Genomic DNA, 26,919 nt, shown 5'->3' on the forward strand with positions numbered 1-26,919 from the left:
CCATCCATCCATCCATAAGATCGTCCTCATCATAGGCATTAAAAAGCAACAGCCACATAGCTCCATGGATCTGTTCCCAGGCTCCGTTGTAAAAATTAAATACTAATCAGCAGCCAAGTGCACAACATGGGAAACTGTGAATCAATGCCTAAACCAGCATGTGCAATGAAAAGGAATATGAATAATGTATCAAGCCAAAGCCTTTCAGAGGCACTTTTATTTCCAGGCTGGATTATATTTTGTGCGATTTCTCAAAAATAAAATGAAAGAGAAAGCAACCATATTTTTTGCCATTTGAAATGCTTTCTGATATGATAGAAGAGGCTTCAAAGTGTGAGCACTTATGTATCCCATGTGCTTAAGAGGGAGCAGAATTGAATATTTTTGAATCCAGAATGCTGAAGTGTAGGATTTGGGAAAATGTGCATGCATTCATTGGTCCTTAAAAATAATAATTAAAAAATCAACCATTTTCTCTCATTTGTTTTGTGTGCGTCAGCTATGAAACTCAAACCCAAGAGAGATTAGACTGACCTCATCTCTGCTTACTTGCAGGTGGGAATCGTAGAACCACAGAACTGTGGACTTCGAAGGGACCCCAAGAAACGCCTAGTCCAATCTCCTGCAATGCAGGGAACAGCTTTTGATGGTTTTTAGTAGGTATGTTCCAGTTTGATTTCGCTCTTCTTCATTTTGGGATTCTCAGTGCTCTATTCTTAATCTGGTTTAACAGTTAAATTTTCTTTTGATGTTACGCTTTGAATATTGACCTGGGAGGAGGGACTTTTTAGGACCAAAGGACATTTTATAAACATTTCTCTGAAACAGAATAAAATTCAGTTGAGGAGGTTATTTGCTAATTATTTCACTATTGGGTATCTTTCCCATTGGGATTTTACATGGACCCTGCACCATATTTCTACCATATTTTGGATCTGCCATGCCAAGAGATACAAACATTTTGAAGGCTCAGGAGAGCCTAATGATGTTCAAATGATTTGAGGTTTCTAAGAGATTCTAGTCCCTGGGCAACTCTCAATCTCCATTGGGATAATCAAATGAGATATATCCCATAAATCCTTGTCAAAATAGAAATGCAATACATAAAAGAAGTACCTGAAGATTGTGATTCCAAGCATCATATATGGTACAGTGTGATATAGTGGTTAGAGAGTTGGACTTTGATGTGGGCAACCAGGGTTCAAATCTCCACTTGGTTGTGAAGCCTACTGGGTGACCTTCAGCCAGTCACTCACTCTCAGTCTAACCTACATCACAGGGTGCCTGTGATAATAATAATAATAATAATAATAATAATAATAATAATAATAATTTATTTATACCCTGCCCACTCTGGGCGGCTTCCAAAAAAATATTAAAATACTGTAATACATCAAACATTAAAAGCTTCCCTAAACAGGACTGCTTTCAGATGTCTTTTAAAAGTCTGGTAGTTGTTGTTATCTTTGACATCTGATGGGAGGGCGTTCCACAGGGCGGGCGCCACTACCGAGAAGGCCCTCTGCCTGGTTCCCTCTAACTTGGCTTCTCGCTGTGAGGGAACTGCCAGAAGGCCCTCGGTGCTGGACCTCAGTGTCCGGGTAGAATGATGGGGGTGGAGATGCTCCTTCAGATATACTGGACAGAGGCTGTTTAGGGCTTTAAAGGTCAGCACCAACACTTTGAATTGTGCTCGGAAACGTACTGGGAGCCAATGTAGGTCTTTCAAGACCGGTGTTATGTGGTCTCGGCGGCCACTCCCAGTCACCAGTCTAGCTGCTGTGTTCTGGATTAGTTGTAGTTTCCAGGTCACCTTCAAAGGTAGCTCCACGTAGAGCGCATTGCAGTAGTCCAAGCGGGAGATAACCAGAGCATGCAGCACTCTGGTGAGACAGTCTGCGGGCAGGTAGGGTCTCAGCCTGTGTACCAGATGGAGCTGATAAACAGCTGCCCGGAACACAAAATTGACCTATGCCTCCATGGACAGCTGTGAGTCCAGAATGACTCCCAGGCTGCACACCTGGTCCTTCAGGGGCACAGTTACCCCATTCAGGAGCAGGGAGTCCTCCACACCTGCCTGCCTCCTGTCCCCCAGAAACAGTACTTCTGTCTTGTCAGGATTCAACCTCAATCTGTTAGCCGCCATCGATCCTCCAACCGCCTGGGGAGGAGAATTATGTATGCCACCGTGAACTTCTCTGAGGAAAGGTGGGGTATGAATGCAGCAAAGAAATAAAAAAAATGGATGGATGAATGAATGTAGCTAAGGCATATTGTTCACATAAAGTCCCATCTCTAGAAACACTTCTGTATTGTGCAGAATTCGGGGTGCTTGTTTGAATCAGGGCATCAGATTTCTAATGAGGAATTTGCATGCCATACACCTTTCCACCAAGTCTCTTGCAAAGGAATTCTCTCAATGATAATCGTGCCCTGTGGAAGAAGAAAAAACCCTGGAGGAACAAATGCAGTCATAATATTTTATTCATAACCTCTTCAATGCGATACATTGCCCTTGAGGCAAATGAACAATTTGCATCCTTGGAAAGTCCACTGTGCCGCTTTAGCAAAAATCCCAGAGAGAATTATAGAATTGTAGAGTTGGAAGAGACCCCGAGGGTCATCTAGATCAACCCACTGCAAAGCAGGAATCTCTATGGTGTGTTCTCTGTTCTCCCAATAGAAGATCATAAGTACAAAATACTTCTGATACTGGTCTGGATGCTTTTTCTGCATCCAGAAGCAGGAGCCAAATTGCCACTAGCAAAAAATTTAAAGATATCTACAAATATGTGCACGTGTGCAATTCCTCCAATATTTTGCACTAAGGGATTGTGTGCTTGTATCTTTTTTTTTTTAAAAAAAGAGGAATTATTTGAACTCTACAAGAAATTAATCAGAAAGTTTGTTGCAAGGTCAGTGGTATATGTGCTTCTGGTAATAGTGAAATCTCAAGCAAAGATTCCAGATGTGTTCGTTATCATAAAAAATAAGCAGGTCAAGGAGAGCGTCGAAGCAATCAGCAAGAGAAGGCAATAGTGTCAGATATTTGGGGAAGATATTTGGCCATTGGACAAAGCCAGATAGCAGGTGTCAGTGTTCAGGGTGGAAATAGTCATTGAAGGAGAAAATAGAAAGCGATATGTTTGCGGTGGTGACTGCCAGGGTCGTGGTAATTGTTTCTGCCTGAGAACAAGCACCGTGAAGCTTGAAAGCTTGCTTACTCTGAAAAGCAGAAGAAGGTTGGCAAAAGCTAACACTTTGCCTCTGTTGCCTCTTCCACAAAGAGAAAGTAAAGCTGAAGACAAAAGCTAAACCATGATTCCTCAAATTTCTGACACACAGGACACAGTATGAGATCTCCGGGTATAGGGCGGTATATAAATTCAATAAATAATAATTTAAAATAATAATATAACAGTCTTCAAGGTACATCTCACACTCAGGGAGAAATACATACATTGGCCTTCATTTCCTGGGAAGATAACCCCTCCTACAGTTGTTAATGAAGCCTTCTACTGTTGGTCCTACCTGTTTTTTTCAGACATTCAGGGCTTAGCGGTGGCACCATGCTTTCTGGGCAGGAGGAAGGCTGCAGGGATTCCCTCAGGCCTGTCAGATCAAGTATGGACAGCATGTGGGAATCCCCACATGGCTGTCACTGCCCATCCACTGGCAAAGAAAATGTGAGATCAGTGCTACATGGGGCCTTCCCTTCACTGAGGGATAGAGAGCAGAGGAAACATCCATAATGGTGCCGTAATTTTTCAAGGGGCACACGACAGCCCCTTTTGTGGCACATTAGTATGTGTAATGTTTGTGGCAGCTCCATTCCGTGATGCAGACCAAGACTTCAGAATATCCTGTGCTAGTCAATAGCTAGCCCACTGGAAAGAAGTCTAGCTTCCATTCAAAATGGCTTCTCCGTGTGAATGAGGAAGTAACCTCTCCAGACAATGGAATGACTCTTCTTTTCTTATCTCTGCCGATGCGACCTCCTGGGTGAAGCAAACGCTCTTAGGGTGTTGAATACGCATGCGTACTCTGCCCGTTTCCCTCCTTCCACATGGCCCTGGGCACTGGCAACCCACGCTATGCCATTGCATGCAGCTGTGTGCAAGGAAGAGGCTATAAAATAAAACTCTATGTCTGTTAAGCTTGATTTCAGATTCTTATTTCTAGATGCCCTAGTCTTCTGACCACAACAGTACCTCTCTTACAGTTTTGAAGATCACAGAGCTGAATCTGTCTGCTTTAGTGTTTCACTTCATTTTTGTCAAAGCGGGCTCATGCAGTCTTGTATGTGCCCCATGCCTAGAGAGCAACGGTCTGAGCAGTTTTCCCTTTGTCCCCTGCTTCTCCTCTTGCCCCTCCACTTTCCCCTGGAAAAACCCCACTTTTCAGCAATAAATCAGAGCAAACGTCAACCGACGCTCCATTGACTCAATTGACATTTGCTCCCATTCAGCGGTAAAGATTGGGTTTTCCCGGGAGAAAGCAGTGGGACAAGTAGAAGTCTGGATGAGCCCAAAGACATGGAAAGTAATAAGGTTTTGCGTCACCAGAGATTAGCCCATAGACCTAATTCAGAACTGGTTCCTGCTCATCCTTATCAAGCGCAGCAGAGTTGAAAATGTCAAATGGCTGAATAAGTTAAATTCTCAGGAGTGTGATGTCAAGAAAAGATGTCATAGAAGATGGTTATGAAAAGCTTTAAAAGACAAGGAGAGGCAAGAGGTTCCACAAGGCATTTGATATTGCAACCCACTTGTGTTATCACTGCCAAGTGAACAACACAGCCTCTCTCCTTCCAAATTGCCCTTTTCAAATCCCAGATTTGCAGATTGCAAGAATATTAATCTCAGGGCATGCATTTGGAAATTGGGTGAGACTCCCATGAGGCACTCAAAAGAGCAAAAGCCCATTGATTTGGAGGCATGGAAAACACCCAATTGGGGATTTTCTAGTCACCACCAGATTTAGTAAGAAAACACAGAATTGATCAAAATGAGGAGGAAATAGTTAAATATACCAGCAGGGTGACCACTCCAATTCACAGCAATAGCACAAAATGTAACAGGATCCTAGAACAGTTTTGTTTCTTTCTGGAAGAGCAAGATAATCAGAACTTTGTAAAAATGGCTAGAACCACAGCTGCAGAAATCTTTAGCCTCAGATTGACAGAACTGTACTTCCCAAATGCTATTTTACTTCTCTGACATTTTTAGTACGGAAACTAACTCAGCTGAAAGTCCAGAATGTTCTAAACGGGCCGTGATGAACGAATAAACGCCAACCTCTTTTGACCTCTATATCCCCAGCTTGTCTGCAGAAGCTATTGAGATCTTAACCTCATCTCATCAGCATCTTAATAACATTCTGATTAATTCGGGAAGCTTGGTAATGGTAATATATTACCCACCGCGATAAAACGAAATGAAAAAGGCTTTGAAACATTTCCTCTTCCAGTTCTAGAAAAGAGACGTTTGCATTTTTTAAAAGTGTGATTGGAGACGACAATGCAGTAACACCTGGTATTTTTTGAGGACCTCAAATCACCCCTGGAGTTTTGTTTTTAACTACCAGTTCCACATCTGCTCCTGTCACTTCCACCATTTATGATTCAGCAGCAGGGAAGGCTGGGAAAAGGGGAGGCAGATGACTGCGTCCCTCCGATAGCATCCATTTTGCCTAATTCAGTTACTGGACTCGATACAACTCTCCTTAACGCAGCTGCTCCAGTCACGGCTGTCATTTAAAAAAAAAAGTTCCCTGCGCAAGGCAAAATCTTTGAAACCCCAAGGGGTATTTTCATACATCATAAAACTGGCTGCAAATCAGCCCAATTTCATGCCACGTGACTTCAGTGTATATAAAAGAAGGTGGTCTTTGGTTCGTCAGTGGCTGGTTATGTGTCTTTGAAAGCAGGCACAGTTGTAGGCACAACACTCGGTTTTTTTATTCCCTCAGGTCTCAAGCGTTGAGGCAATTTTAAATCTTGCTGATGGTCCTGTTCCATCTGCTTCTTGTTTTATTATGTGGGTGTGTTTCATCACTGTGGTATTTTAATTGTGCAAAACCTCTTTGGGAGCCAATCTTAGTGAAGGGTGGCCCATAAATTTTCCAGATAAACGAATACTGTACTCAGCAAAAATGCCATTAAGCAAATGGAGCAGCCTCTCTTCCCACTCCACCACCGCCCCAGTTTTAGGCTTCATGTATTTATTCCTCAGAAGCAGCTCCATCTATGATCCGCCTGAAGCCTAACAGTGCTCTGCCACAGGTATAGGTAAAAGGAAAGGGACCCCTGACCATTAGGTCCAGTCGTGACCGACTCTGGGGTTGCAGCGCTCATCTCGCGTTATTGGCCGAGGGAGCCGGCGTACAGCTTCTGGGTCATGTGGCCAGCATGACTAAGCCGCTTCTGGCAAACCAGAGCAGCACACAAAAACGCTGTTTACCTTCCCGCCAGAGCGGTACCTATTTATCTACTTGCACTTTGACATGCTTTCAAATTGCTAGTTTGGCAGGAGCAGGGACCGAGCAACGGGAGCTCACCCCGTCGTGGGGATTCGAACCGCTGACCTTCTGATCAGCAAGTCCTAGGCTCTTTGGTTTAACCCACAGTGCCACCCGTGTCCCGCCACAGGTATAGCGGCTATGAAATGTGAGGCCATTTTGGAGAGCAAGCAGGGAAGGGAACCTGGAGTGATGCATGGTCTCCAACTGCCCCCAAAATGCCGTCGCTGTCACCAAATAAAAAAACCATAAACCATCACTGGAATGGGCAGCAAACTGTTGAAATAGAAAACTGGGGGCATTTATAAATGGTAAGCAATAATGAAGCAGAACCCCAAAGGCCCATACTCTGGCTAGAGCAGGCTTCCTCAACCTCGGCCCTCCAGATGTTTTTGGCCTACAACTCCCATGATCCCTAGCTAGCAGGACCAGTGGTCAGGGATGATGGGAATACACAGCCATGTCAAGGAACTGCACACAATCAAGTCTGTGAATGACCCTTTGATATTTCTGAGAAAGGGCTTTTCATTCCAATATTGAAGAAGAAGAAGAAGAAGAAGAAGAAGAAGAAGAAGAAGAAGAAGAAGAAGAGGAGGAAGATTGCTGCATGCTCTTTCAATATTATTATGGTCAATTCTAACAGTGAGGGTCCCCCTGTGACAGTTTCACTGTGATTTGCCTGTCTAACACTAACCGAAGGTTGGAGAACTTTCTCTGGATTACTGCCTAGGTAGTATTTATTCCCGGAGTGGAGAATCTATGGTCCACCAGATGTTGCTGGACTTCAGCTCCCATTAGCTCCAGACAGCAGGCATGATGGGTTATGTAGTCCAATAATATCTGGAGGGCCACCACTCCTGATTTATATGCTTCAGTTCTTGTTCTCCTACATTTTTATGCTTGAAAAATAGTAATATATATAATAGACCTTATAACAACAAAACAATGAATGGGGGGGGATGAATGCTCTCCTTTGGGAGAAAGGGTGAGACAGAATGTAATCAATGAATAAATAAAAATAATCACAGCTTTATTTTAAATTGCAGCTGGGGGGGGGGGGGAATTGCCTCTGCTCTGAAAACCATGATGAATTGAAATACAATTTGCTGAATGTTAAAACTGATGATAGACAAGATATTCAGCATTTTATTTCATATGAATTTATTTTTAAAGTTTTCTTTCGTGTGTGTGGCAACAATTATTGTTAGAATTGCATAAATAAATCATTACTATTTCTCTCATCTTTTTAGACATTGAAAAAATATTTTAATTTCAATCTCTCCCCCCTCCCCCCACCGCACATTACATCAAGTTACAGGAAAGAGTGTGAGTTTTGTGTAGCAAAAAGATTATTTACTTTTCCTCTCAGGGAACAGTGTGCTTCTCCTAAGCAAAGCACTGCAATTGCAGTATTCTGGGGCATGCTGTTGTGAGGAGAAGTTTCATTGCCTGAAGTATAAAAGGGTTCTCAGGCATTTTTCTTTCCAGATTAAATTTCTTAAAATTACACAATGGAAATTTTAGAAACCAACTAAGTCTGATGCAATGTAGACTCATTCCAATAAAGCATAAATACTCCCTCAACACAGGAAGTTAACGTTCTGCAGGCTTGTCAAAGATTTCAGGCAAACCCTTGTCACAGTCCCACACGCACACCTCATAAACATTTGCTAAGGTCACCAGTTCACAGACTTGTGCGCACGATATAAACCATACTGCCAAAGCGTCAAGCTCCTCGTGGGTCAAGGTTGAAGATTTTCACCGAGAGCTCTAGAGCTAAAATAAAGAGGTTTTTTATCACTTTTATCTCCTAATTAGTAGACAAGGGCAAATAAAACGGTACACTGCACAATGAAGAATGAATTAAGGATTTGCAATGGTATGCCAAGGTTAGGATCCCATAACCTCAAAAGAAAGAGAATAATTCAAAGAAAAAATATGCATAGTTACTGTGTGAAATAACTACCGGGAAGTCAAAGCTCACAATCAAATGAAAACCCAAGGAATGCATTACTTCAGATATCAAGAATTAACATACAAGTAATACTCACCTGAGGATAAGCAATTATTGAATGATAGATAATGACTTGGAACAAACTTCTATCCCAGACGTGAACCAGAAAGAACAGCTAATGTCTTGACCCTAATAGCTGCAGACAAGATCAGAGCCCTAATCCTTGTATTTGCCAGTTTACTGTTTATCAGCCTCCTATAACCAGGAACAAGATTCAAAACAGTCAATGCAGACCCTTTTAAAGGTAAATTTTTGATTCAGGAACTACAAAGATAATGGCCTTTGCAAAATTAAGGCTATTTCACTTCAAACATATCTCACAAAAAACAATAGAACACCAGAGGAACAAGCAACAGTTCAAAGGACTTGGTGTTGTGCTATTCACACATTGAAGAAGTCCCCTCTCTTCTCCACAGAAGTTAGTGTCTAAATGTACTTAAAGGTTTCCCATGGTTAGTTAGCTCACAGTTCCAATGGGTTCCCCTCTTTGCTCCTCAATAATCTCAAAGATCCACCCTGCATTACACTGGATCATGGACCCAGAGCCAGCCCACCCATGAGGCAAGATGAGGCAACTGCCTCAGATGGCAGTAGATTTCAATGTCAATCTTTCTCCCCAAGCCTACCCCTTATTCTTTATGTAGACCAGGCATGTCCAAAGTCCATTTTGGGGGCTTAATCCGGCCCACCGGTTGGTTTAATCTGGCCCCTGTGGTAGTTTATTTCCTGGGGTCAAATTATAAAAAAGCTCAACAACTTTGGTTGGCCCTTTGGTCGGCCCTCACAGGCCTTCACTTCATCAAATCTGGCCCTCTTTGAAAAAAGTTTGGACACCACTGATGTAGACCTTCACCCACCCCTTCTTCCGTGGTGGGCAGGGATCACCATTTTGGCATCTACCTCAGGTTCCAAAATGTCTTGGGCCATCTCTGCATGGACCAAAGGAACGGGTGAAAGACTGTCGCCTTGCTGATATAGGATTTTGAAGGGGAGAGCTTAACTCTTGCAAAATGCACATAGCACATAGGCCTGTGTATGCTACTCTCACCTCAGCATGGCAAGTAAGTAAAAAATGACTGGTGTTATATCTCTGTTATTTAACTATGACCTCTCCCTCACCACCTCACTTCATAAAAACCCACAAAAAACCCACAATATTTCTGGAGACAGAGTGAGTGGCTAGACTGACATTCAAATAAATATGGTGCACTCCAATTCATGGCTGCTTGCCTTCTCTCCAAGATCAACCCAGGCAGGCTGTGACAGTGAGTCTGACTGGAAAAGGTGCTTAACTCTTTCCTGTCCTGTTGATTTCCCCTCAAAATCTCTTCCCTCAAGGCTGTTTGGTTTTTTCCTCCCATCTCTTCCAGTGTGGGCAAGAAAGTGATATCCAGTCACTTTTTTTAAGTGCACCTTTCTGATGGTCCGCCGTGATTCCCCATACCATGTCAGGGTTGCCACACGCCCGGAATCTCCTAGACATATTTGGAATACTACAACTGCAAGCAGTGTCCACACAGAAATCAGCAAAATGTCCCAGAATATCTGGACGTATCGCAGCCCATGTTGGCAGCTCAAAAGTGTCCAATTTCTTTGCAGTTTTGCCAAAAAAAGCTCAACCCTAAGAAGCTTCTTCCACCTCCTTCATCTTTAGTTGCTGACTTGGCTGCCGTCAAGTAGTTTCTCAGCTCCTAATTGGAAGGAAGAAATCTATGCCCGCTGACTCGACTTTTATTTTGCACACATCTTGCAAACATGAATATCGAGTGGATCTTTGAAACAGAGGCGGTGTGGAAGTCCCGATTAGTGCTTTGCATGCTGGGGTGACACAACAATCAAAGTGAAGGCATGCAGTGGAAGGGATCAACAAACGAGGCTTTAAAATGAGCAATCAAAGGGAACGTCACACATCAGAAGTGTTTGATGGCGGGCTTAACAGAAATATAGCCAGTTATGGCGAGAAGAGCACCTACTTAAGTGATTGCTGAATAATTCATCTGAAGACACTTCAAAGGCCCTACTATCTGAATAAATAGAAGAAGAAGAAGAAGAAGAAGAAGAAGAAGAAGAAGAAGAAGAAGCTTGGTGTTTTTTACTAAGTCAGACCTATGGTCCATCGAGCCCATTCTGCTATAGGCTGCCATGATATCAGGCCATAGCTGTCAACTTACAGATTTGAAAATAAGGGACCAGCAGCCTCGAAAATAAGGGATCAGCAGCCAAAATAAGGGATTTTAGTCAACCAGCAGCCAAATTAAGCCTCAAGTGGTGGTTCCCATAGCGCAGCAACCCGGCAAAGGGGATGCAGCAAGGAAAACCACTGTCACCTCTCCGCTGGGAAGCGGTGAGCAAAGGCGAGTCCCCAGGCAACGCGGCCGATTTGATCGGCACAAGGCATGCAAGCTCCACCCCCCCCAGTCGTTCTTAGACTCCTTATTGGGTGAGCAACGCAGCCAAGCAACACAGTTGGAGCCTCCCTCCTCCCTGGCCAGCAGGGAGGGAGGGAGAGGAGCTGATTCCTTTGAAACCCAGGAAATTTAAGGGACATCATCAATAAGGGACAGCAGCAGGACATGGTGCTGGGATAAGGGACTGTCCCGCCAAATAAGGGACGCTTGACAGCTATGTATCAGGCCAATGCGTTTTCCAGCCTTTCCACCAAGATTAATTTAACTGGTGATGAAGCCTAGTACTGTGTTCTTTGCTCATGTGGCATGGTTATGCCCTACAGCCACAGACTCAAACGTCTCTTAACCAATCACAGAATCATAGAGTTGGGACCACAATGGCCATCTAGTGCAATTCCCAGCAAGGCAGAAATCTTTTTGCCCAATGTGGAGCTCAAACCCACAACCCTGAGATTAAGTCTCCCATGCTCTACCAACTGAGCTATCAGGATGCCGCCAAGGCACACACACATAGGTGATGCACCACATCCAACCATCCCTGGCTTCCCTAACCAGGAGCTCAAATCTCTTTTCAAGTATGTGGGCTCTGGAGATGTCATCTAGGGCAAAGACTGGTTGAAGGTAAGCCTAATGTCCAAACTGTTACTTGTTGCATGAGGTTAAACACTGAGATGGAGACAGGTCACCATGTTAACTTGTGAAGAACCAAGGCTGAAAGTGACATGGATTGTAATACATTTTCATTTCATTTTATAAAGCTGATATTTTTTAAGGTAGTGTATTCTCATTTAAAGAATGCAGTGAATATGCTTGTCCAGCCCCAATACATATCCAGAGGTCTCACAGATTGATTTATTTTTCTGGATGAGATTCACTAGTCAGTCTGAATGCATTTTCAGCAAACATATTAGGGAGTCTGGACCCCAGGCTGCCTTTTAACTGAAAGTTTAACGCGTCGTTTTGTTTGCATATTCACACATTTTCCATGCAGCCATCTGCTCAGTCTCCTGGTGCTGATTGATTTCCCTATGTGGCCATCTTTCTTCTTGCACATCCTTTAATTCCTGCTGCGTTTTAACCTCGTGCCCTTTCTTTCAGCACACCTTATTTCAAAGCTTGAGTTGCAATTTTGACTGCTTGGATGCTTTCGCAGATGCATTAGCTCACAGCCTCCCAGCAAATTTTCAACTAACCACTCATCACCACAGGCCAATTCTTCCTGTGATCAAGCAAACACTATCTATAACCTACAAATAGGGATGCTTCCATTTTATCTGTGATTAAAGTCAACTTGTACAGTCAGATGTGCAAGATTCGCCTATCAGTTTCTTACCTTGGATGAACAGTAGACTTCTTTTCTCCATTGTAATGCATTCACTTTAGACCCCCGCCTCCCAAGTGACCATCAGTGCCTGAAAAGATATATTCATCCTGTTTTTAGAGAAGGGATGGAGAATGGACCCTTTAAGGTGATGGCTCACACTTGCAAGTTTTATGAGCATGTGCATTTCAAACAATATAAGTGGAACTGGAATGCATCATTGCTGCATAGTTCTTGTTCAGAACGTCCTCCTGACCCTTGTCTAGAATACTTTGTTCCGTCCACACACCATTGTTTTCAGGGTCCACCTTGGTGGCCACTGAGCAAGCTCAGTTCTAACTAGGTTGGTTTGAGGTGTCCCCCATTTAATAATACTTCTGTAAACTTTTTATCCTGTGAACCGCCCTGAAACGTGCAGGTATAGGGTAGTATACAAATTTAATCAATCAATCAATGAATTCTCTATAAGGTTGGGAGAATAATTTCCTCTTAGAACACAGTTGGGTTTTATGTTAAACTCTCTGTGTTCAGGCAGCAGTGATATAAATCCACCTATGGGGTAGTATACCTGAAGGAGCGTCTCCACCCCCATCTTCTGCCCGGACACTGAGCTTCAGCTGCGAGGGCCTTCTGGCAGTTCCCTCACTGTGAGAAGTGAAGTTACAGGGAACCAGGCAGAGGGCCTTCTTAGTAGTAGTGTCCACCCTGTGGAACGTCCTCCCATCAGATGTCAAGGAAATAAACAACTATCTGACTTTTAGAAGACATTTGAAGGCAGCCCTGTTTAGGGAAGTTTTTAATGTTTGATGTTTTATCGTGTTTTTAATATTCTGTTGGGAGTTGCCCAGGGTGGCTGGTTATAAATAATATTTTTTTATTATTATTATTAGATGAACTCTCTTGTTCCATCAGCACATGGATTTGTCATGGGGTTTCCCCAACCCTCTTGAGTAGATTTGAGGAAAGTACAGAGGGGGGAAACCTCGGGCGGCCCATCCTGTTTCACCTCCTGAGATGAAACAAGAAGGTGCCCCCCTTCCTGCTGCCCCCTGCCCAAGGCTGGCTTACCAGGGTTGTGCGGCTGCTGCAGCTTCTGGTGTGACCTTGAGAGACCTCACAAAACCCTTGCAAGATCTTGCCGGAAGCTGCCGCCACACAATCCTTGGAGTGGTGGCAGAGGTGGGCCCATGGGATTCTGCCACCTGAGGCAACTGCTTCAGTCTGCCTCATGAGCGGGCTGGCCCTAGGGTGAAGTCCTATTCTGCAAGCAGAAATCTTTTTTCTTACAAGGCACAGTGACAGAAAACTACCCTATGATTTTGGGCAGAGTGATCTCACTAGAGTGGTTATGGCATCAAATGTCCCAGCGTGGTGCAGTGGTTAAGAGCAGTGGACTCGTATTCTGGTGAACTGGGTTCACGTCCCCGCTCCTCCACATGCAGCTACTGGGTGACCTTGGGCTAGTCACACTTCTCTGAAGTCTCTCAGCCTCACTCACCTCACAGAGTGCTTGTTGTGGGGGAGGAAGGGAAAGGAGAATGTTAGCCGCTTTGAGACTCCTTAAGAGGAGTGAAAGGTGGCATGTTGTTGTTGTTTAGTTGTTTCTGACTCTTCATGACCCCATGGACCAGAGTACACCAGGCATTCTTGTCTTCCACTGCATCCCTCAGTTTGGTCAAACTCATGCTGGTAGCTTCGAGAACACTGTCCAGCCATCTCGTCCTCTGTGGTCCCCTTCTCCCTGTGCCCTCAATCTTTCCCAAGATCAGGGTCTTTTCCAGTGAGTCTTCTTTTCTCATGAGGTGGCCAAAGTATTGGAGTCTCAGCTTCAGGATCTGTCCTTCCAGTGAGCACTCAGGGCTGATTTCCTTAAAAATGGAGAGGTTTGATCATCTTGCAGTCCATGGGACTCTCAAGAGCACCATAATTCAAAAGCATCAATTCTTCGGCGATCAGCCTTCTTTATGGTCCAGCTCTCACTTCCATACATCACTACTGGGAAAACCATAGCTTTAACTATACGGACCTTTGTTGGCAAGGTGGTGTCTCTGATTTTTAAGATCCAGGTTTGTCATCACTTTTCTCCCAAGAAGCAGGCATCTTTTAATTTCATGACTTCTGCCATCATCTGCAGTGATCATAGAGCCCAAGAAAGTAAAATCTCTCACTGCCTCCATTTCTTCCCCTTCTATTTGCCAGGAGGTGATGAGACCAGTGGCCATGGTCTTAGTTTTTTGATGTTGAGCTTCAGACCATATTTTGCGCTCTCCTCTTTCACCCTCATTAAGAGGTTCTTTAATTCCTCCTCACTTTTTGCCATCAAAGTTGTGTCATCTGCATATCTGAGGTTGTTGAAAATTTCTTCCAGTGATCTTAATGTCGCGATTCCTCGCGGCGCTTTTAGCAGGTACTCTGTATGGACTGTTTTTGTAAATACTTGTATAGAGCTCACATTAAAAAGACTGCACTGGAAAAACCTGGGACTCAGAGCGTTTCTGCTAAAAGCGCCGTGAGGAATCGCGACAGGGTTATGGGCCCAGCACACTTCCGCTGCGCAAGAGTACAGGTGGCAGTTATCTAGCCGTGGGTGCTGGAGGTGAGCTGCAGGGATGGAGCAGTCCAGAACTGGCGGGTTGCTGGAGAAGCTGACAGCCACGAACTACAGCACCTGGTCGGTCCGCATGCAACACTTCCTCAAGCGTGAGGGCCTGTGGAAGGTGGTGGAAACTCCACCGCAGCCCCCTGAGGATGAGGACGACGATGAAAAGCTGGCACTAGCAGAGGCCCAGCTAGAAAAGGATGAGAAAGCTTTGGCTACGATCATTCTTGGAGTGGACGACAGCCAGCTAGTCTACGTAGCTGATAAGGTGACGGCAAGTGAGGCGTGGAATGCACTCAGGGCTGTCCATGTGCGAGAGACAGCTGGCTCACTGATAACATTGACCAGGAGAATGTACCGGTGTTGGAAGAAACCGGGGGACTCCCTGGTAAACCACCTAAAATTCCTAACAGGCTGTTTCCAGGAGCTAGCCTTAAGAGGGAGGCCTGTGGGGGAAGAGGACAAAGTCTTTATAGTCCTGAGTTCCCTTGATGACAGCTATGATATGCTGGTCAACTCCCTCGAGTCGGTAGAGACTGATAAGCTGACTATGGAATACGTTACCGGACGGTTGTATGCAGAGGAGGACAGGCGTGCAGAGTGAAAGATGACCTCAGCCCAGCTGTTGGAGCCTGCAGACTTACTCAGTATCCTGCGAATCCCAACACTTAATTCCGGCTTGGGATTTATCCAGTCCAGCCTTTCGCATGATGAGTTCTGCCTACTCTCCTCCTCCTCCTCCTCCTCCTCCTCCTCCTCCTCCTTCTTCTCACCCTTGGTAAATCTCTGTCCCTATTTTGACAGTCAGGTCATGCATCCATAGCAATGACCAGAGGAGAAATGACCACTGGGTAGAGCTCAGAAAGAAGAAACTCCATGGTGCATCTGCAACAACAGAACCAGATGCCTTCATCTGCCCCAGCTGCAACAAAACATGTCTCTCCTAAAATGGTCTCTACACCCGCAGCAAGCGCTATAACCTTCCAACAGTTTGACTTCACCCCCAAAGGCACATTCCTCCATTGTCTCCCAAGACAGATGGGTGCCAACCATTTTGTCCTGGTTTTTGCTGGGGGAGAAATGACTTATTAGACTTTTGCTTTTCCCATTCTCCAGCTCTCTAGAATCATGGGAGTAGAAGGCAAATGCATATTGGCTCATGTAAATGCATTTGCCTGAACACTAAGCACATGTGCCGTTCACACTCTGCCTTCACACATGATTACAACTAATGGGTTTTATTTTGCTGTGGAATAATCAAGTTTATTTCATTTACTTATTAAATTTATATTCTGCCTTTCTTCCCAAAGGAACCCGGTGCAGCAGAGAACAAGTGATAAAGCAATGAAGCTTCTTAAAAACAATTCGAGTTAGGATGCAGCCTGGGAAATTTCTCAACTTAAAAGGCTTGTTGGAAGAGGAAAGTCTTACGGGTGCTAAAAGGGAGAGAATCCTTATCTAATATTCAAGGGGAAGGAATTCTGAAGGCCCAATTTCTACACTGTGCTGAACGGACCTTCTGATAAGATGATATCTGCAGGAGGCTCTCACTTGCAGAGCAGCGATCAGTTGCGTATATTAAAGGTAAGATGATGGCTCAGATACGTGTGTTTTTTTCTAACATACTGTTAACTCAAAGAACCGATGCTTCTTAGCTTTTAAATCAGGGGAGGACAGGCTTTGCAAAGTAAAGGAATGCAACGTGCCATAGAAAGAGTGGAGACTTTAGAACTGTGGGTTTGAAATAAAAATAGAAACGCTGCAAGTTTTTCTCTGTTTTGATCAGCAGAATGTTGGAGGGCATGAGTCACGTTTAATTCCCATTGAAATGGACAGGACAACTGAGTGGTAAGCTCCTTTTAATTGAAATGCAATTGAAATTCACATTTGCTCTATCCAGTGCAGCTTGCAGAACTACAAAATTCTATGGGAACAGAGAGGAGGGAAACAAAGCCTATGGGATTATGTAGAGAATTTAATTTTCTATGTATATTATTTAAAAGAAAAATGCCTGGATAATAAGAGTTGCTAAAATATTCTAGAAAGGCACTATCTGTCAAAAATTCAGATGCTAGAGGAGTGACTGATAGAATATTTTTCATTGGCTGAGAGGATGGCTGCAGTGCCTTTCATCCTCCTGCGACTAGCATCACTAGACTAAATTATCCAAAATAAAAGTATTGCAAAGATTCTCTCCTTGCATAATTTATATATGGTACAGAATTCGAATTTTCTTTGCACGGAATTTTGATGGCCTGGTCATAGACTTTTTTTTTTTTAAAAAAAGCATGGAGTACAACATAGTTTTGAGGATAAGGCATTTAAAATTCAAACAAACATGCTCAGCAAACACTCAGCATTTTTCCAGAGGGCTGACCCTTAAACACCTCTATAAAATGTCTGTCTCTGGTTTTGGAAATGCCCTTGAAATGTTCCTGTTTATTCTTATACATCTATTCTGGATGCCAAAAACTGTTGCTTTCAGTAAAGTGAAGTCAGCACAAAACACACAGTATTAGAATTTCTTCTTCCATATAAATCAGCCCCACTCTTTCATCAAATCCTCCAGACATTTAAGCGACTCCAGACCACTTCATGCTATTAAAAATTACTTTCTACATGCCCATAAAAAAAAACAAAGCCTTAAAAAAGAATTATCTGGTCCGGCAGGAATTCTATACTTTGCCTTACATATTCAATAAACCCTTCAAATAAAATTTTCCGTTTCCCTTTTTCTGTTTTGGTTTCATTCCAATACATTCCTTTGCTGCAGCAAACTAGCATTTGGTACTCTGAAGTCTGATTTGGTCCCCGTGGAATTTCTCTTTTAATCTCCGCTTCCTGTCACCTTTCACCACCCTCCATACAAGCTACGACTTCTCATTTGAATTTGACTTTGAGGTGTGATTTAAGTTTTATACCAAAACTCTAGGCAAAAGACTGTCTTTTATGTGTGAAACAAATTGCAGTGAGTGGAAAGTTCATGAAGACAACTTAGAATTAGTGATGGTTGAAATCCCACTCCCCTAGTTGTCCAGTCCAGGATGCAGCCATAAAAACATCAGTATCAGGTATGAAGGATGACATTATAAAATTCCTCTTTGCCTTGCACCGGCAGTGGAGTTTGCAACACATGATGGCCCTACAGAAGCATCTGTGGGCTGCACATGCAATATGATCTCTGATCCTAGCTTTCCTGTGCACATAAGGATCAGTGAAAACCCACATAAGTCATCACATGTTATTCTGTATAGTACAATACAGTGGTACCTCTGGTTACGTACTTAATTCGTTCTGGAGGTCTGTTCTTAACCTAAAACTGTTCTTAACCTGAAGCACCACTTTAGCCTATGGGGCCTCCTGGTGCCGCCGCTGCTCAATTTCTGTTCTCATCCTGAAGCAAAGTTCTTAACCCAAGGTAATATTTCTGGGTTAGCAGAGTCTGTAACCTGAAGCGTATGTAACCCGAGGTACCACTGCATATGACTTACCTGTCCAGTCCTAAGTAAATGTGAATTCCATGTATGAATTTTTTTTGACACACATAATGAGAAAACATATTTTCAAGCATAATCTCAATATAAACACATCTAAGGCCACCATAAGGGTCTAAACCACTGAGCTTAGGGCTTGCCGATCAGAAGGTTGGCGGTTCAAATCCCCATGATGGGGTGAGCTCCCGTTTCTCGGTCCCTGCTCCTGCCAACCTAGCAGTTCGAAAGCATGTCAGAGTGCAAGTAGATAAATAGGTACCACTCCGGCAGGAAGCCTGCGCTGCTCTGGTTCACCAGAAGCGGCTTAGTCATGCTGGCCACATGACCCGGAAGCTGGACGCTGACTCCCTCAGCCAATTAAGCAAGATGAGTGCTGCAACCCGCGACTGGACCTAACAGTCAGGGGTCCCTTTACCTTTACCTTTAAGGCCACTATAAGTTTCTGAATGCATCTCTGACTATTTTATAAAAATCAATATTTTCTTGCCATGATCTATGAAAAGACACTTAGAGAAAACTCCACCTTTAAGATCAAATAAACACAGTTGGAAAGATGCTGTTTTCAATTTATTCTCAAAGTACATTTGAACTAGAACCAGCTTACAGAGTGAAAATATACTCCCTTCAGGGCTTATTTTAAAATCTCTACTCTTTGATACAAACTTTTCAGTTCTCAGGAGAAAGTACAATACTTCAAAACTCTATTTTGGTCAAAGTGGTGTCATCTATAGCAGAAATTGTTTCTGAAAGGGAGCTGTTGAGGGGGAAATAGCTAGCTTTCAGTGTTCCTTTTTATTTTAGAAAGTCATTGAGAACTACATGTTACACGTCATGCACTTTTACTCGAAAGTAAATTACACAGAATTCAAACAAATGTGTTTAGGACCGGAGCTTTAGTAATGGCACAGAGAAAATGTGAATTTGTTCTGAAGTCAACAAGCTTTCGCGCCATCTACAATTTGCAATAAAAAATAGTTATGCTCCATACATGTCCAAATCCACATTTCTCATTCGTAGCATCCTATTTTGTTAACTGTGGTGGCAAGATTTAGGTGAGCCTTTTCACCTGCTAGATCGCCCTACTGACATACAGGAGAAATTTCTGCAACAGAGCACCAATACCTATGTGAGCATCTATCCTTTCCTACTTGAATGATGCTTGTGTTTTGAAGGTAGTATTTTTAATTTGTGTTAGACACCTCAAAGGAGCTGCCCACCTCTAGACTCTTCTACAAACAGGAACTGGAAATATGAAAGTTGGCATTTTGTGTCCATACTCCATTTTTTTTTTCTCAGTTAAGTTTTCTGTCCACACCACACTTCTCGGAACCAATTTTTTGTTTTAAGTGGCAACAATGGCTCACACATTCATTACTATTTTTCTAGAATATTTTCCATACAATGTTTTTGCATTCTACAAAAGTAAATCTTTACAGATAAAACAGAGATTTTGCTGCATTCATGCACCTAGAAACTACCAGATTCATATAGAACACAGGGCTTTAATTTCTTGAACTACAGGGCAGAAGTAGGCACCTTTGCCCAAATTGGATTAAATGTGAATCCCCAAATAGCTGCACTGAGCAAATATTTGTAGCAATCACTTACAGGGCCTTCTTTCCAAAATTCTTGGTTGAGACAAGAACTTATTGCTATGCGCATTTTACAATAGCCTCAACTGTGAAATCTTCAGAGCTGTCAGCATTTCTTATGTAAAACTGCTGTTCAACAACCCCAGCTTTCTTTAACATTTGGATGTAATTTAGCTGTCAGAAACTTCTGGAAAACTGCATAACACTATAAATTATGAGGTTGGTTCCTATGCCGTTTTTAAAAAAGATCATTATTGCTACTAATAGCACAGCCTGTCCAAAAGTTAAAAGTTTGCTTATGACTCTGGGCAACGAGACAAACTGATTACTCTCATTCCAGACATGTAACCTCCTGCATGTATCTCAGCTTGGCTCCTATTAGACCAAATTGCATATCTGCAATCTAAAAATCGCTCATCAGTGTCCAGGCAACTGTGCAAACTATTGATGCTAGTTTAACTAATGGTCACTGCTGGAGAATAAAGGTACAAAACCCACTAACTATTGTTCAACTTCTGTGGAGCTTCCATATGAAGAGCACTTAGTATATGGTGCTCTACTGGCTTAGATATTGCGCCTGAATCTAGAAGGGAAGGTGAAATGAATGGACATGACAACTGACTTGGATTTTGAAAGGTCACAACTTTATTGATTTCAGATGCAGGTAAACCTTGGCATAGGCTTTGGGCATATATCCCCCTCGCAGCCCACTGCAAGGGGTCTAAGGCATGACTGGGTCTATATGGGAAGGTGGATCTGGTGCAATTCTGGGCTGCGTCAATAGGAGTATAGCATCTAGATCAAGGGAAGTAATAGTGCCACTGTATTCTGCTCTGGTCAGACCTCACCTGGAGTACTGTGTCCAGTTCTGGGCATCACAGTTCAAGAAGGACACCGACAAACTGGAACGTGTCCAGAGGAGGGCAACCAAAATGGTCAAAGGCCTGGAAACGATGTCTTATGAGGAACGGCTAGGGGAGCTGGGCACGTTTAGCCTGGAGAAGAGGAGGTTAAGGGGTGATATGATAGCCATGTTCAAATATATAAAAGGATGTCATATAGAGGAGGGAGAAGGTTGTTTTCTGCTGCTCCAGAGAAGCGGACACGGAGCAATGGATCCAAACTACAAGAAAGAAGATTCCGCCTAAACATTAGGAAGAACTTCCTGACAGTAAGAGCTGTTCGACAGTGGAATTTGCTGCCAAGGAGTGTGGTGGAGTCTCCTTCTTTGGAGGTCTTTAAGCAGAGGCTTGACAACCATATGTCAGGAGTGCTCTGATGGTGTTTCCTGCTTGGCAGGGGGTTGGACTCGATGGCCCTTGTGGTCTCTTCCAACTCTATGATTCTATGATTCTACCCATCGCAAAACACGAGTTTCTACCTAAATGCTGAGGGAAGCTCTATGGCCTGCTAGCCCTACGCAACTGGATCTTTGAACAGAGACTTCCCCCCAGACCCCTCTAACAGGGTACCCTGTTCTCATCACCGCAGGAGAAAGGGGGGAAGGGGTGAATCACCGCTTCACCCGTACCCTAATAGGATGAAAGACTATAGGATTCAGCCCAAGGCCTAAACCGCCTAAAATGCCTTAAAAAAGTGGGTTTTTTACATATCATTTCGAACAATCATTAAACATAACTTCTTATCTTATACAATATTTTAGACTTCCGTCAACCACCTCTGATGATTTTCTGTTCTTTATCACTTATTCTGCATTTCTTAATTTCTCTTTTACTCTTAATTATCATTAACTAATAATTCTCTTCATAGTCTTTCTTGCAATATTTCAAATAGTCCTCCTTACAGAAATTCTTGCAGTCCTACTAGCATAATCTGTTCATTACAATTGCTTTTCAAATAGTTCATATGTTTACTCCAATCTTCTAAGAATCTCTCGTCCCGCAGGTTTCGAATTCTTCCTGCTAATTCATCTAATTCTGCATAGTCCATTAATTTCATCTGCCATTCTTCTTTCGTCAGTAATTCTTCTTGCTTCCATTTTTGTGCCAATAATATTCTTGCTGCCGTCACTGCATATAAAAGCAACTTACAAACCTCTGTATTAATATCATCTCCTACAATGCCAAGTAAAAATGCTTCTGGTTTCTTAATAAATGTATATTTCAACATCTTTTTCATCTCATTATATAACATTTCCCAGACGTTTTTCACTTTTTTACACTCCCACCACATGTTGTGACCAATGCTATGGGGAAGGCAAAACCTGCCGTGCGGGGAAAATTCCTTCCCTGCCCCAAATACAGCAACTGACGGTGACACTCCCATCCGACTGAGCTGCAGCGTGCAGAGTCGGCTGGGATCAATAGCAGGCGAGAGGACCTGAGTGAAGTCTGTTTCAGCCAGGTCCGCTTCCCAAGCCACACCCTGCAGGCCGCTGCAGATTGGCTCAATTGAATAGTCAGGTTTGGCGCGAACCTGAGAGCCTCTGCGGCAGCCGAGGAAATGTGCCGACAGTCCAAACATGGCGTGGTGCAGTAGGGCGATTGGGGAGCCACCGCGCTGGGCTCCAACTGCCGCTCACCAGGGATACAGTAGGTGGCCATTATTTACCCCACAAGAAGTCCAAAGGGATCTCCTTACTTAGGGTGACCTAAAACACTAGGGGAACACAAATATCTCCCAGCACATGTATCCCATGCAATATGCCCTGGCGACTTTCCTGCGATTTCACATGTATATACCTCACTTGATTTCTCATAACGTAATGATTCAACACTTGGTAACTCACATCTGAAAATGTGAACTGACTTCATGGAAAAGAACAGATTTGAGATGACTTGCAAGCTGTGTCCATGTTACTTGATTTGTGATGGTTCATGCACACAAACAAGATTTTGCCAAATTTGTATCCACCCTTTAGCTAAGGAGCTCAGATGGTGTTCCTGATACAGTGGTACCTCAGGTTACAGACGCTTCAGGTTACAGACGCTTCAGGTTACAGACTCCGCTAACCCAGAAATAGTACCTTGAGTTAAGAACTTTTCTTCATGATATGAACAGAAATCGTGCAGCAGCGGCGTGGCAGCAGCAAGAGGCTCCATTAGCTAAAGTGGTACCTCAGGTTAAGAACGAACCTCCAGAACGAATTAAGTTCTTAACCTGAGGTACCAGTGGGTACCTGAGACACCACTTTAGCTAATGGGGCCTCCTGCTTCTGCCGGGCCACCGGAGTACTATTTCTGTTCTCATCCTGAAGCAAAGTTCTTAACCCGAGGTAATATTTCTGGGTTAGCGGAGTCTGTAACCTGAAGCAAATGTAACCTGAAGTGTATGTAACCCGAGGTACCACTGTATTTATGTATACTGTATTATCCTTGCAACTTTCCAGTGAGGTAGGTTAGGCTTCAAGATTGTAACTAGTCTAGTGCCACACACTTTGTGGCAAAGTTTGGATTTCAAATGTATAGGTTTCCTTGGTTGAAGTCAAACATGCTACCAACTACACAACACCTGGCTTTCTGTATGATATTCCCTACGTATACAGTATAGGCTATTCCTAATCCATTCATTTAGTGGGGGAGGGGGGATTTAATAAAGAAAAATTACTCTGACTTAAAAACTGAACAGGGATATGAAGCTGAAAGATGAGAGTTTAGAATAGCCTTTGGTTGACTAAGAGAAACCAGCTGCTCTAGTGAACCACAGGGACTCTCAGCAGATGTTTAGATGGGCCATTTGTTTAAAACCGTAAACTAAAGAAAAAATATTGATGGTGCAATGTGTTCAGCAGCTATATTAATTTCATGTTGGCCCTTTCATTGTTATTCTTTTCGTACTTTGCAATGGTGATTGCTAACCAGTCTTTTTAGAACTGAAGATTTGGTATGTGTGCTGTATCTGAATTTCATTATGCTACTCTGCTTTGTGAATTTGTTTTTGTGTTTTTGTACTGTGGGTCTTTGAACCTTAAGACCTCCTATCCTGTCTAGTCTCTATGGGTAGTACTCAACCGCTGAACAGTCAGGAATCAGCAAGTGCGCAGGGCACTGATGTCATCATGTTGAGACAGGAATCAAGCTTATACAAATGGTATAACACATCAAATTGGTCACAGCTTGCCACACATGTCAGCCCACACCATGAGCTGAATAAACTTCCTACTTTTGCTACCTGCCTGGGTCTTCCAAAGAACAGCTGTTATCAAGAACCTAGCAGGCCATAATTCATGGTTGGCTAGGCTGAGTTCTGCATCACAAGTTGTGCAAAACCACTCTTGCTCAAAACCTTTCCTCAGCCATCCTCTTCTACCATCTCCGCTTCACGAACCCCATTGCATTTTCCTCTGCAGTCTTTTAATATTCTTTACATTCTTTATAGGCAAAATGCTGCAAGCTAAGGAAGCTTCATTACATAGCATTGCATTGCAGGGAGTGGACCAGATGAGCCTTGCAGTCCCTTCCAACTCTACGATTCGATGCAACAGCCCAACAAAGATCTAAACTATAACAAAAGTAGAATTGCCAGGAAACCAAAGCTTCCTATTTATAAATCTCTTATGCGCCAGGGGTGGGGGCAAGGGGGGAGGGGAAGCAAACACATGGAGCTATTGAAAGACAAGGAGGACAGAGGGGAGGTAAACAATAGGGAGACTATTAAAAATTCATTAATGTTCCTCTCTTATTATATTTACACTTTGCCTAGAAGATAAGCACCCTCCCATACGGCTATAGGAGACTGTGTTCCTCACCTCCCACTGCACAAAATGATATTTTATTTTTAAAAGAAAGCATGTCGGAGGGTATAACAGAGGAGGTGGCACTGCTGCCATTTGCAACGGAGACAAGCAAAAGCAGGCTGTCCATTCTTTTGCCAAGGAAAGAAGGCAAGAAATGCCAGATCGGAGCTTCTGCACATATTCAGCAATTTCACATATTTCATTTCTCTTGCAGCCAAACCAAATAGGCTTGGATCAACAATGTCATGTGCCTTGTTGTACCTCACAAAATTCAGAACTAGATTTTCACCCTCGATTGTGCAGAATGACATAACTTCGCTCTGCCACCAGCAGACCACTCACCCCAAGTAATAGGTGGACACTAGCCTGATGCCATAGGGGTTGGGCGGGGGGAACAGGGGAATAAGTCTCCAAGCCCACTATTTGATAATGGCAGATCACGGTGAGTAACCATTCTACAGACCCAACGAATAGTAGAATTCTGCTTGGTACTTAGAGGTAGACAACTTCCAGATGTCCTGTGACTCCAACTCCAATCAGTTAGTCAAGAAGAAGAAGAGGAGGAGGAGGAGGAGGAGGAGGAGTTTGGATTTGACATCCCGCTTTATCACTACCCTAAGGAGTCTCAAAGTGGCTAATATTCTCCTTTCCCTTCCTCCCCCACAACAAACACTCTGTGAGGTGAGTGGGGCTGAGAGACTTCAGAGAAGTGTGGCTAGCCCAAGGTCACCCAGCAGCTGCATGTGGAGGAGCGGAGACGCGAACCCGGTTCACCAGACTACAAGTCCATCGCTCTTAACCACTACACCACACTGGCTCAAGATGACCAATATTCAGGGCTGATGGGAGTTGGAGTCCAGTGGTATGTGGAAGGCACTACGTTGGCTAGTCCTGTGGTAGATGGTATAGATCAGGGGTGTCCAACTTCTAAGAGAGTGTGATCCACTCCCACTATAAATATACTGGCAGTGAGCAACCTGCTTGCTCCCTGCTACCTTTGTCTGCTGTCTTCCATCTCCTGCTCCACAGCATTGAGAGATGTTGCACGGCTCTGTGCGGCCTGTTTGAAGGTTGCTCAAGCCTATGCAGTGTTGGGAAATGCCACGCAGACAAGACCAGTTTCCTCCTCCAGCACCACAGCCAGCTTCCAGAACTGACATGGTAGAAGGGGAAGAGAAGTGGTGATGATCAGGGTCAAGGTAAGTTTTGCTTCCATTTATTGGTCCCATGCTCTGGTATGAGCCAATTGACTCGCGCCACAGAGTGGAACCAAAAAATGCGCAGCCAAAGCACAGGAGCCAAAGTGTGACATCCGGAATTGGGATCAGAAGTCAATCTGGGATGTCCCGGTTAAATAGGGACATTTGGGGTATATTCCATGAAAGCCAATGAAGATTTTCACCTACATATCTAGAAAGTCCTTTGACAAAGAAAAATGATTTCATGAAGCAGGACCTATTTAAAATCTTCCCAGGTTATAGGACACTAGTTTCTCTTTGATGCACACAAATTTATGAACCATGAAGTTATGTGTTTGCAGTTTTAGAAACTCCTTCTTTTAGAAACAGACAGTAAACCACTGTCACTCTTTACATGCAATGTAGCTTTTGTCGTTCTGCTTATCCTCAGGTTTGGAATACCATTGCAAACCTCGCATTGGCCAGCATGCCTTTTGAAATTATGAATGGCTTGTTTCCACATGAGCTACAACTGGGTGTTCATACAAGAGTGAGAAAGTTCAACGTTGATGCAAGCTCCCTTGTATGGAAATGCCTTTAGAAAGGGATGCTTTCAGGGGCCTTATTGGGAGCACAGCAAGGCCTAGATGTTTCTCTGAAGCCTGTGTCTCTCCCATACCAGACAGGACCCTGCCTGTCACCCCTCTTGTCATTTTACATCAGCAGTAGAGAGCAAGCGAAAATCATATTCTTCAGCAAAACATAGTAGAGCATGGCTAGGCAAACTAAGGCCCAGGGGCTGGATCCCAATCACCTTTTAAATCCAGCCCATGGACGGTCCTGGAATCAGCATGTTTTTACATGAGTAGAATGTGTCCTTTTGGTTAAAATGCATCTCTGGGTTATTTGTGGGGCATAGGAATTCGTTCATTCCCCCCCCCCAAAAAAAATATAGTCCGCCCCCCCCCCAAGGTCTGAGAGACAGTGGACCGGCCCCCTGCTGAAAAGGTTTGCTGACCCCTGGACTAGAGGGTAACAGCACCCTCTGGCAACGCAACAACATTCAGACAAATTGTGATGCCTATTGAGATGACACAT

General features: G+C 43.6%; 1 protein-coding gene across 1 annotated transcript in view; it reads left to right on the plus strand.

The window, feature by feature from the left end:
• Nucleotides 1–1,514: 1,514 nt before the first annotated feature.
• LOC310675380 (mediator of RNA polymerase II transcription subunit 22) overlaps nucleotides 1,515–26,919 on the plus strand; it is a 241,906-nt gene continuing 216,501 nt past the window's right edge. The window contains exon 1 of the mRNA XM_083435911.1: nucleotides 1,515–1,923. The gene's annotated coding sequence lies outside the window, so the exon portion shown is untranslated. The remainder of the gene's footprint in view (nucleotides 1,924–26,919) is intronic.

The sequence above is a fragment of the Podarcis tiliguerta genome, assembly GCF_965153285.1.
Source record: "Podarcis tiliguerta genome assembly, chromosome: 4".
NCBI classification, from domain to species: Eukaryota; Metazoa; Chordata; class Lepidosauria; order Squamata; family Lacertidae; genus Podarcis; species Podarcis tiliguerta.